The following is a 12,673-nucleotide window of genomic DNA, read 5'->3' on the forward strand; positions in this document are numbered from 1 at the left end:
GGAGGGAAGAGAGCCTAGTGGGAGCAGAGATTGATGGGATCCAGGATGATACACCAGGTCCGGAGGGTTCACACAGATAGGCCTGCAACAGTCTCCAGAGAGAGCTTGCTCACATCTGACCATCCTCTAGAGTGAGCGCTATTTGGCACCAGCACCAGGGAACTGTATGAGAAAGTCCAGTCTCATTCCAGTGTGGATTTTATGTCACCTTAGCTGTCCTGCTCATTAGTGTGGGGTCCCCTAGTATGGGGGAGGGGTGGAGATAGAGGGAATATAACCTACTGAGAGGCAGAGACAGGTGAGATCTGGGATGATGGGATATGCCTGAGCTCTAAACAAATTCAGAAGTAAAACCAAGAAGTGGCAAACAAGAACCACAACATCACCCTTATTATTGATAAATCCTAGGTTGAAGATGTAGAGTATGTGTTATAGAACCCCAGATGAGCTAGATGCACCTTCTCTCCTCGCTGGCAGTGCTGGAGGAAGGGCAGGACCTCTCTCCGGGAGGTGATGGGGTGTCCCGTGAAGTTATTGGCCACTCCCACTGCTCATCCTGGTAAGCAAGTTTGCTCTAGAGAGGAAAAAGGGAGATGATATGAACATGCCCAGTTTGTTCTTCCCACTTTTATCAGATATAGAAATGATTATACTTACCTCTCTCACACAATTGGGCTGGAGAGCCAGCAGTGTTACATTAGTTGTGCTGCTCTTGACATTAAAGGAAAATCAGGGATGAGGAAGAGGCTGTCCCCCCTAAGAGTCAGGAATCAGCACACCACTTATTGATTATCTGACAGAGTGATATCCATCTGCACAAAACTTTGCTCAATACCTAATCAACTGGTTGAAGAGAGCCAACCACCATCTCAAAATCCCCGTACCTTTGGAAATGCCACAGTGGAGACTATGAACATTAACCCCCAGAGGGGCAGTGATGGCTGTAGCTGAAAAGCTGAACTCTCATTTACCCATGCAAGTGGTGAAATTCATTTCTGTGTGTGTGTGTTCACCAAAAGTGTATAATATTTTTGAAGACAAGGATTAGGCTTTATTCAAAGTTGTATTAGTGTCTGCCATAAAGTAGGGACCCAATAAATATTTACTGAATGCAATTATAGTAACATTTTATTAATGGTATTTTTAACAAACAAGTATCTTGGCCGCTGAGATCAAATCCACTTGTCTTATGGATTAACCCCACAATCATAACCCCACACATACTCACTTCTAGATTGTCATTTCTTACTAATTTTGTAAGTAAATCTTCAAAACATTTACTGCCTTGCTCTATTAAGAATGACTTAATTCTCTTCAGTAGTTGAAATAGTTTAATGGAGGCTATAAGTTTATCAGTACTTCTTCCCTTTCATGTCCAAGAGTTATGGAAATTGAGTTGAGTGTTCTAACCATGTTTCTCATTCAACACAGTATCATCCAATAAATCAATCCTTAACTATTCATGTCACTCCTTGAATTGATATACAATTTTATCAACTTAGAAAAATATTTTGCTCAACTGTCTAATTTTCTAGGAGGTCTCTGCTTTCTAAAATTTAGTTTCCTTTTCAAGTTGTGCAAGATCTCATGTATTATTTCATCTTGTAGTGACATTTGTCAGTTATTGACGACTCAGCACCAATACCTCTTCCTACCTACACTCTGATTGTATTTAGGGAAATTAATTCTCTCCATTGTGTCTTGGTCTGGTGGTAAACCCAGGTATTTGCTCTGCCATTATGGACTGTAAAGTGATTTCTAGAGGCTCCTTCTATCGGATCCTTTATCTTATCATTCAAGAACCACCTAGATGTAGGCATGTGATAATATCAGAGTCTCATGCAGCTTTAAGTCTTGAGTGGAATTATGCCAGGTTGGAAAATATTATTGTTGGAGCTCCTGAATGCCAATGGTACAATCTGGGCATGATTGACAGCAGTTTCAACTACAAAGACCTTCTGGAGTCACTTGATTTAGTCTCGTTCAAGACTGATTTTTCTTCTCTTTCTTCCAATTTGTGGTTCCCCCATATCCTTTCAATTAATCCTTCCCTTTGCGTTTATGTTTCCCAAGACAGTTTCTGTTGCTTGCTACCATAGAACATTAACTAATTCACTCAGCCTGGGTGGAAGCATCATGAAGTAGCAGAAAGCCTGAGCTAGGAGTCATAGGGCATGAGCTGTAGTTGTGGCTTTGCGACTCACTTGCTTAGTGAGTTAAGAGGTTAAGAAAAATCCCTTAACCTCTTAGGACTTTAATTTCCTCCTCTGTGAAGACAATAGACCAGATAACATTAAAGATTCCATTTTTTTAACTGTGATTCCATGAATCACGTTGTTATTGGTTAGGGACCACAATCAGGAAATAACAACATTCTAATTAATGTAAGAACTTTTATAGAAGTTTCACTTGATGTTTCAACACACCATGTGCTGTAAATATTCCAGATACTGAACATTTACTTGGCTGAACATTTACTCTGTAGCTCATCTCTTGGGTGGGGTGACCAGATATTAGAAAATTTTCTACAACAGAGAGAGTAAAGGGGCATGTAACTGCTGGTTCTTGGAAAATACTACCTCAGCTCATTGGGGTGTTTATGACAGAGCTGGCCTCAAAGATGATTGATGGGATTGGCTTTAGATCCAGAGAGTAGGAAACGCTGACACATTACATTAAAACTGAAATAAAACCCATTGAGCGGTTATTTGCTACGCGTGAGGGAGCCAACCTTGCAGAGGGCTTGAGTGTTGTAAACTTGAGTTATGTATACACAATCTCTGGTTTGGGAGTGGTTGTCACTGAAAGTTTCCTGATATTTATAGGCTTTTCCTTGTTTCTGGTTTTATCAAATTTGGACTATTCCAGTGTGGATTAGCACTTTCAGTGACCCGTGGCTGGCACAAACACCAACTTCCAATTGCTTCAGAGTTCAGATTCAGACTTTGTGGTAATTATACTTGATATGTATTTCACAGTTCGATAATTCAGTAAATAATACAGTAATAACACAGCATCTAAAGGAAGTTTGACAGTTATCCAGATACTTCTAATGATTTCTACAATCATTTGGATACTATTAAATACCTGAAAAATCGACTTTGAGATCACAATGAATGACCTGTGTGTAGTTTGCTTGATTACCAAGATCAAAGCATACCCAGTTCATTTGGCCTTGTATGGCTACTTAGTCTCTTAAAACTGATGGACCACTTGGCTCCAAGTCTTGTCTAAGACATTTACTTCAACCAAGCTGATGATTTTTCACTTCTCAGATACCTGCAGTGGCTTTCCATCGCCTTCAGATTAAAAATCAAAAGTTGTAGGATAACCTATAAGGCAGACCCCTCCCGCCATGATCTGGTCCTGTTGCCTCTCTTGCTTCACCTCCTTCTGTCTTCCCCTGCTTACTCCACTCTAGTTACACTGCTCATCTTTTTGTTCTTTGAACATGCTGAACTCTTGACTGTCTCAGGGACCTTGGCTTGCCTGAGGAAAGAGGCCTCTAGCACCCTCAAAGCTGTATGCAGAAGTTCTTCACTACTACTAGAGTCCACCACCAAGCCACCACCAGCAGACACCGTGTCCTGTTACTGTGAGAACCAGAGAGTCTGGTCTGGTGGTGGGTGGTAGGCCAGATAGCTGCCAGAGTTTTGGTTGCTGGAGTCTTTGATGTGCCAAAGTTGACTATTATTCACCAAAGCCAGCTCCACACCAGTTTGCTGTGCTGAAGCTGGGATACTACTTGTACTGGTACCATCCCCATAGGGCAGAATGCAGCATCCTCCTCCACAAATATTAGTAGTAACTAATATTTGCTGAGCACATACTATGTGCTAAGAACTTTACTCAATTTACTATGAGAGCTTAATACTCATAACAGCTCTGTGAGGTGGGCACTATTATTATTCACATTTTATAGTGGCCATAACAGAGTCTTTGAAAGGGTTAACTGCTTTATACAGATAACAAATATAGAGGCTGGATTTGAACCAAGGCATTATGATTCCAAAAGTCATGAACTTAATGGCTCCAGAATCAACCAATGATGTTGGGTTCAAGTGGAAAAAAGCCCTTTTTCCCACCTTAAGCACAGTGTGTTCATGTCATTTTCCTTTTTTAAAATATAACTATAATTTCTTCAGTTTTTGCTCACTGAATCAGGGGACACATCTATCAGGCTCTGGGCCAAAATCAGGATCAGAACTAACCAGGTAATGATTAGATTTGATGTCACATGTAGCAAAATGTAGGAAAGCTTGCCTGTCTGTATGATCTAAATTCAAATAATGATGATTCATTAAGAGATGATTCACAATTAGAACAGGAACAAGTGTGAAATCAGCTACCTAGGCCCCCCCTCTCAGCACCCACCTTTGAAGCGGAAAGCACCTCTACTTCTGTCGTTTTATTTGTTTTTCATTTTGGACTCCCTGGTGCGATTTCTTTTGAAGAAAGTGTTCTGGTGCTCTTAAAAAAAAAAAAAAAGAAAATCCCAAATCCAGAGAGCCATTATTGATATTCCTTTCTCTTCCCTTTTTGGGTGAGTGTGTTGGGGCCCAGGGAGGACATAATTCAGGCTTCGGCCTCATGGGGATTCTGTAAACAGGATAGTATATTTTGACAAGGACCAACACAGAGGCCCTGTTCCCTCTGCCTTCTGGACAGAGGTTGACTTCCTGGCAAGGATGCCTTTGAAATGTTTTTTTCACGTTCTTCTTTTGAAGTACCAGGATAAACAAAACCCTCCTTTAAATGCTTTCTATTGTCTTTCATTGTTTCTGTTTTCTCTGTGGTTAAAAATAAAAATTAAAAACAACTCCCAGCTCTTTCTGTTATTGGTAGTTTAAAAAGGTCAAGTACCTCCACACAGAGCAGTGGTGTGATTTATTGGGGCCACATGAAATTCTGATTCGCCAAAGGGATTGTGGTTCATTCTGAAGCCCTGCCAGGTCTTGTAGATTTAGGGTGGTCCGGGGGTGAGGAATTCTGCTGTGACAGCTGCTTTGCTTTCAAAACTGTGAGAGCAACATCACCTTAGGATTCCCATAAGCCTTTGCTCCCGTCCCCATTTTAGCAGTGAAAATTATATTTAAAGAGGAAGAAATTATGTGCAGATACAAAAGTGAAATGATTTTATCACCTGACTAAGCACTTTTCCAACTGAGCGTTTTATGAGTCCAGGATAAAATGTAGTGACACGAGTGTGTAAATACTTATTTACATTTTTAAATAATGAGCTAGACAGGTGCCTTGTGAATGTTGCCTAAAATGTTAACTTTAGGAAAAAGAACTCTCGGCATATTTCAGAACTTAAACCACTGGGAAGAATCTGCTTACCTTTCATTTGTTAGAGTAGTAACAAAAGTTATTTCATAATAATATATTCTGTTCCCATGGTTGGGTTGTCTTGCACAGGATGTAGTTACTGAAATGATCTTTTTATGTTTCCAAGTTGATATCCAGTAATTATCAGGCCAACAGTTTCTCTATTTTTTTTTTTTTTACACTATTTTTCTATTCTGCAGCCTATTTTTCCTTCAAAGAGGTAGAAAATGAATTTCTCAGTGCCTGGCCCTGTAACGACTCATAGTAAACTCTAGAAATGTTTGCTGAATAAAAAAATGAATGTAGGCATTTCACAGTACTCTGAAAATGAGCAGGTTGGAGCATTTATTTGAAGTCCACTACTTCAGTACTTTTGAAATAGAATTCCATTTTCTGAGTTTGGTGACATTTCATAACTCTGGGTAAGCATAGAAATTCTCACACTTTATTCACACTGATTCTGTTAAATTTATGGAAGAAACAACAGGTTATTTTGACATGAACCATAAACCTCTTGAAGTTTAAACTTAGACATAAAACTGAAATAGGTCAGTGCAAATGTGCAATGTCTAACTTGCTCTATCAATTTTTACATTTGTCCGATTTGAAGTGTGTTTATTTTTTTATTTTATTTTATTTTTTTTTTGCGGTACGCAGGCCTCTCACTGTTGTGGCCTCTCCCGTTGCGGAGCACAGGCTCCGGACGCGCAGGCTCAGCGGCCGTGGCTCACGGGCCCAGCCGCTCCACAGCATGTGGGATCTTCCCGGACCGGGGCACGAACCCGTGTGCCCTGCATCGGCAGGCAGACTCTCAACCACTGCGCCACCAGGGAAGCCCGAAGTGTGTTTATTTTTGATTTAGTTTAACCCTTTAGGGCCCTAAGGTGCCCCCATAGGAGGTAGAATCCTTCCCCCTACTTTCTGTAAAAATGACCACTTTGAAATAGGAGCCAAGCTGGAGAATTTATTCCTCCCTCCAGATGTCTGTTACTGGAACACAGCTCTTAAAGAGATTATGTCTCTAGAGGGAACCAGACTACTGATAATATTTCTGACTTCCAAATGCATCAATGATAAAAATAGGGTTCAACATATGGAGTTGAGATTTGTTGAGCAGGCACACAGCACTTTCATAGAGAGTGATCTATTCTCCCAAACCAACATTAAATATAGGTTATGATATATTGACTTGACATACTGTAAACAGACAATTTATCAGAGTTAGAACATTAACCTCAGAAAGGATCTCAAAACTCTAGTTGATGCAGGAATCCTTGGAATCTGTATCCAACTTCTCCCTAAATTACGGCACTCTGTAACTTTATCCGCTTATGAAATGCCAAATCTAAATTTAGGATAGCTCTAAAAGTTGAATAGTTCTTTCTTACAAGGAGCTGAAAGTCCTTTATATTTGACTAGATACTACTTTGCATAGACACTTTCTGTAGGAATCAAAGGGATGGAGCTAGGACTGGTGAGTAGAATTTACAGAGAGACTGATTTTTTTTACTATCAAGAAGAATTTTCTGCTGGTCCAAACGGTCTTGGCGTGGAGTGGGCTGCTTCATGGCCATGGGGATAATGAATTACCCATTGCTGGAAAGGTTTGAGTTAGGTTGTATAATCAATGGGCAGGAATATTTTAGGGAGATTCAAGCATCTGATAGGTGTTTGGGATAGACAATATTTAAATCATCTAATCCTGAGATAGTATGATTCATTTTATGATACACATCTTTAGGTGTCTCTTCTGGACTTCATACAATGTATATCAAACTGCCTACTTGACATCTTCACTTGGATGTCTCCAATCCAACACATCTAACAGCAAACGCTTGATTTCTTCTTCCAATCCTGCTCATCCAATGATCTTCTTTATACCAGTCAATGGCCCCTCTACAGAGCTGTCAGAATAATTATGTGAAAACTCTTCTACATCTTCTCATCTTACCTCGTGTTTACTTTGCCTGGAAAGTTACTCTCTTACTCCATATATTGGCATGACTCACTCCTCATTTCCTTGGCCCCTGCTCAAATATAACCTCTACAGAGAGGCTCACCTTGACCATGGTATCTGACGTAATGCTCCCCGCCATCCCTGCTTGCTATCCTTTATCTCCCTTACCTAACTTATTTTTCCATGAGAAGCTGGTATCACCATATATTTATTTATGCATTTAATTGATTATTGTCTATCTCTCCAACTAGAATTTAAGCTTCTTTAGGAAAGAGAATTTGTTATATTGACTACTATTTCCTCAATGTTTGGAACCATTTCTAGCCTATAGTAGGTTTTCAATAAACATATAATGAAATGATGTAAATGAATGATAATAGAGATTTAATTCAAGTAGGAAAATAAAGAGTGAAAATGTAGCATAAACCGTGCATATACAGGGCAAAGAGAGAGGGGTGGTGCTTATGAATTTTTCATAGTAAAGGAAAATAAATTAAGGGTTTTGATGCCTGTTTGCAAAATTATTCTCCCAAAGCAGCAGTCTTCCTATGAACCTTGCATAGTCATTACTGCACATGTTCACTCTTGGCCTTTAAAAGGAATAGAGACATTGCAAACCTCACCAGCACTGACTGTGCTGTTTCCATAGAGAATATGGATCCCCAGACACACCAGATATCAGAGCTGGTAGACACTGACTAGTACATGTCCAGGAGTGAGGGACAATCATTGATTTTACCTCTAAGTCAGTCGTATAAATGGAAGACAGATCTATGTTTCATATCTAGAGGGCAAATAAAGTTTTCTTATTTCTTCTTCCCACAAATAAGATCTTCCTCATTTCAAGTGCTCTGGGACTAGGCTTTCTAACATGTACGAACTATTAAGTTTCAGGGTCTGTATTTAAGCACAGCAAACTTCTTGTCTCAATTAAACTTGGATGGGATGACAGAATCACTTTCAATTTTGTCACTAAAAATGGTAATTTCATGCCTATTCCTTGCTTTAATAAAATAGCTCTTGTCCTGAAAATAACTGGTGATTTGCACATTTTTCTAAAATTAATCACTATATTTTACATTCATGTTTCAGTTGCTTTAATAACAGAAAAATAGATATTCTCAGAGTGAATGCATTTTAGATCTTTCCTACGTAACAAAACTTTTAAATGCTAGTGGGGAAAGCAATCAATTTTTATTTTTCTTGAAACCTAAATACATCATTTTACAACTACCACAAAATTAAAACTTGTTGAGAACAAATTTTGTGGGAATTATTTATTTTAGTTTTTAGAGACTCATTTTAATGAGAAATGCTTTAGAGAAAATAAAGAATAATGTCTCTCTATATTCCTCAAGGAATAAAGGTTTTTTTTAGTCACATTTAGGGTTATGCATTGAATGGAAGGAAGGATGCTGCAAATCCATTCTGGAACACAGTTTAGCAATGCATAAAAATCAGACTCTGACGCAGATATAACATAAGAATGAAAAGATACAGGCATGTGAATGTTTCTTATAAATCTGTTTTTAATGTACAAAAATTGGAAACATCCTAGACATCCACCAATAGTGGTCTGATGAAGTAACATATTGCACATAAATGCAATACTATTCTTCAGTTATTAAACTTGACATAGCTCAGTATTTATTGCCCCAGAGATGTTTGTGACATACTGTTGAGTGAAAAAAAAAAGGTGAAAAGTGCTCTAAGCAGGATCTCATTTATGTAAACTTATCTTTTTCTCTTTAGAAAGATATTCACTGAAATGTTATTTGTGGTTATTTATAGATAATGGGATTCTGTTAATTTTTTTCTGGGCATTTTTTGGTTTTTAAGTTTCTATTGTATGTGTATATAATTTTAATAAAAACAACATAAATTCATAGATGAATACCTTATAATGTAATACAATCTAATAGAATATATACTATTTAGCCCTATCTAACTGTAGTCAATTTGGCACCAGTTTGTTTAATATAAGAAGAAAATGTTAAATACTAATATATAATTTCTTCATGGAAATAAAATTTTTAAAAGCATTTAAAAAGATGATCTGAACAATATGACATAGTATGTCATTTAAACCCAATCTGGAAGAAGATACATTTAAAAACAATAATATTCCTAGAATTCTAAAAATCTTTTCACTTCCAATACCTTCTCATGAAAATAATCCTTCATATGAATGTTTTAGAGCTGGCTCATTTGATACCTAGCAATGAACTGGGGACACCCTGGAAGCATGTTCTGGTATTGGAACAGAAGAAAACCCCCAGTGCTCAAACCTTTTCTCGTGGTGAGCAGTGCTCAGCTGATTGATAAACTTGCTCCTCTGATTGCCACTGGTTGCTACACATGCTCATTATATACATATTTGGAAGCTCTTAAAATGTACAGTTTTAAATGCAAAGAAATGAATAATCATTTTATTACTTGATTGCTATAGGTAAAGATTGAAACTGTTGTTACTACACTTTTAACACAAACTTCCAGGAACGACCTCACGAACTAAGTTTGAGAAACGTAAGTTGAGAAAAGCTATCCAACTACTATAAGGAAGACCATGAAAGATATGCACACTCTACAAGGAGGATTCCATGGTACATTCAGAACTGTAGTCTTAGAGCACTTAGAAAGAAAAAAAAGCTGAAACCATAAAAATCCTACAAGAAAGCATAGGCAGTAAGCGATTTGGTGATGATTTTTAAAATCTGACACCCAAAGCAACAAAAGCGAGAATAAAGAAGTGGGACTACATCAAACTAAAAAGCTTCTGCACAGCAAAGCAAACAATCAATACAATGAAAGGCAACCTACTGAATGGAAGAAAATATTTGCAAATCATACATCTGATAAGGGGCTAATATCCAAAATACACAAAGAACTCATATTACTCAATAGCAAAAATACAAAAAATCCAATTATAAAATGGGCAGAAGGTCTGAATAGACATTTTTCCAAAGAAGACATACAGATGGCCAACAGATACATGAAAAGATGCTCAATATAATTAATTATCAGGGAAATGCAAATCGAAACCACAATAAGATATCACCTCACATATGTTGGAATGGCTCTTATCAAAAAGACAAGAAATAACAAGTGTTGGCAAGCATGCAGAGAAAATGGAACTCTTGTGCATTGTTAGTGGGAATGTAAATTGTATAGCCACTATGGAAAACCATATGGAGGTTCCTCAAAAAACTAAAAATAGAGCTATCGTATGATTCACGAATTTTACTTCTAGGTATTTATCATAAGAAAATGAAAACACTAACTCAGAAAGATACCTGCACCCCCATATTCACTGAAGCATTATATACAATGGCCAAGATATGGAAGCAACCTAAATGCCCATTAATAGATGAATGGATAAAGAAGATGTGGTATATATATATGTATACACATTATGTGTGTGTGTGTGTGTGTATATATATATATATAAAAATATATAAACAGTGGAATATTATTCAGTCATAAAAAATGAACAAAATCTTGCCATTTGCAACAACATGGACGGACCTTGAGAGCATTATGCTAAGGGAAAAAGTCAGAGAAATACAAATACCATATGCACTCTCTTATATGTGGATTCTTAAAACAAACAAAGAAAACAAACAAACAAACAAAACCCCAAGCTCATAGAGAAGAGATTGGTGGTTGCCAGAGATGGGGGATAAGGGGTAGGAGAAATAGGTAAAGGAGATTAAAAAAAAAAAAAAGAAGATTGTTATAAAACAAAGCTACTTATTTGCTTATTTACTTCCCATGCAGAGCAATGTATGTTTCTATATTTTATAGTTCATTATTTTCCCAGTATTTGATTTTATTTTAAGTAAAAATCTTACAAGGTAATACATTATTGTGATTTTAAAAAAATCATAGAAAACGCTATCACTGCTGCTTGATTGATTCATTTATTCATTTACTCATGTATTTTGCTGGCAAGGCTCCAGCAGGGGCAGTGTGGCTCTGGAACCCACAGTTGCAGCAGCACTTCCCTAGAGCGCAGCTGAGATGTGTTCCTCCAGCAACAGCTGCAATAGCAGTTTTGATTCGTCAGCTTCCTAACTGTGGCTGAGATAGAAGCTGCTCTTTTTTCCCTCTAGGTCCTTCCTACTGGGAACCATTCCTGGACTCCCAGTCTATGGCTGCTCCTCTAGTTCTTGTAATAATGGGGTAAACACCTAAATCCCTGCATTAGATACCTTTCTGGAAGAAACACCTGTATCTCACTCAATCTATGTGGGTTTTGTTTTTTTGGAGGGAGGTAATTACATAGGAAATCTTTTCTCAAATTTTTTCCCACATATCTTGATAGTGGACATTGCCATTTTCTGCACAGGTACCCTCAGACTCCTTTTACCTCTTCCGTGTACCTTCTCCCAGTCTTAATGTGCTTTTGCTTTCAACTTCCTCAGCTGCTACTCTTCCTCAAAGGACTGTCCTCAGACTACTGCAGCAGCTTTGCCCACAGACACAGAGAACTGGAAGGGCCTGGGAATTTATGATTCCCTAAAGTAATGCTTAGCTAATGAATGATCACATTGGGAGATGAGAGTCCAGCCCCTAGCCTTAAGGTACCACAGCTCTGAGGCTGTAACTTATACTCCAGAAACATCATGTGGAATCAGGCTGAAACTGCTCTCCCAGGAATTTGCTGAAATTAAAACCTTCTTGATTTACTTTCTTCTTTGTTGTGTTTCTCTCTCTTCCTTACCATTTTCTTCTGGGAGCACTTCCTTGCACACAAACCCTCACCTCAGGGTCTGCTTCTGGGGACTCCAACTAAGATAATAGGTCAAATATTGCTTTCCAAAGACTCAATGATTTTGAAAAATTGAATTCAACAACATAATATTGTTATCTTCTGCAATAGACTAAAAGCTCTTTGCTCTTTGAAGATAAGCAGGAGTCATAGCTTATTCTGATACTTTATCTTATTCTTTATTGAACCTGGAAGTAAGGTTTATACCAAGTCAGCTAAATTAGTGAATAAATGGAAGATATAGGGTCAGTTGTCATTTTATTTGGGATTTCATCTAGACATATTAAGTGAAAATTCTGCATCTTTCATTATAATTCCTGTGGATAAACTAGTCTGATATTCCCAGACAAAAAATGCTTTACTTCTGTAAACCACTATTAAGGGCTAGATGACCAAGATGCATTCCTCCTTGAACTTTTTTGAAAAAGTTCAAAGAATTAGGTGAATAGGGCAGTTACCACTTCTTCGCTCAGGTATGATAAATTGCCTTTTTTTTTTATATTGTGTTAGCAAGGGGAGTGTTCTTTTTGTTGCTTTTTAATTTAGCTTCATTTGCATAGTTCTTGAAATTAGAGGCCGTGTGCTGTAGAAGTCAAGCTTGTAATCAATGTAATATG

Source organism: Grampus griseus (assembly GCF_964374135.1).
Source record: "Grampus griseus genome assembly, chromosome: 11".
NCBI classification, from domain to species: domain Eukaryota; kingdom Metazoa; phylum Chordata; class Mammalia; order Artiodactyla; family Delphinidae; genus Grampus; species Grampus griseus.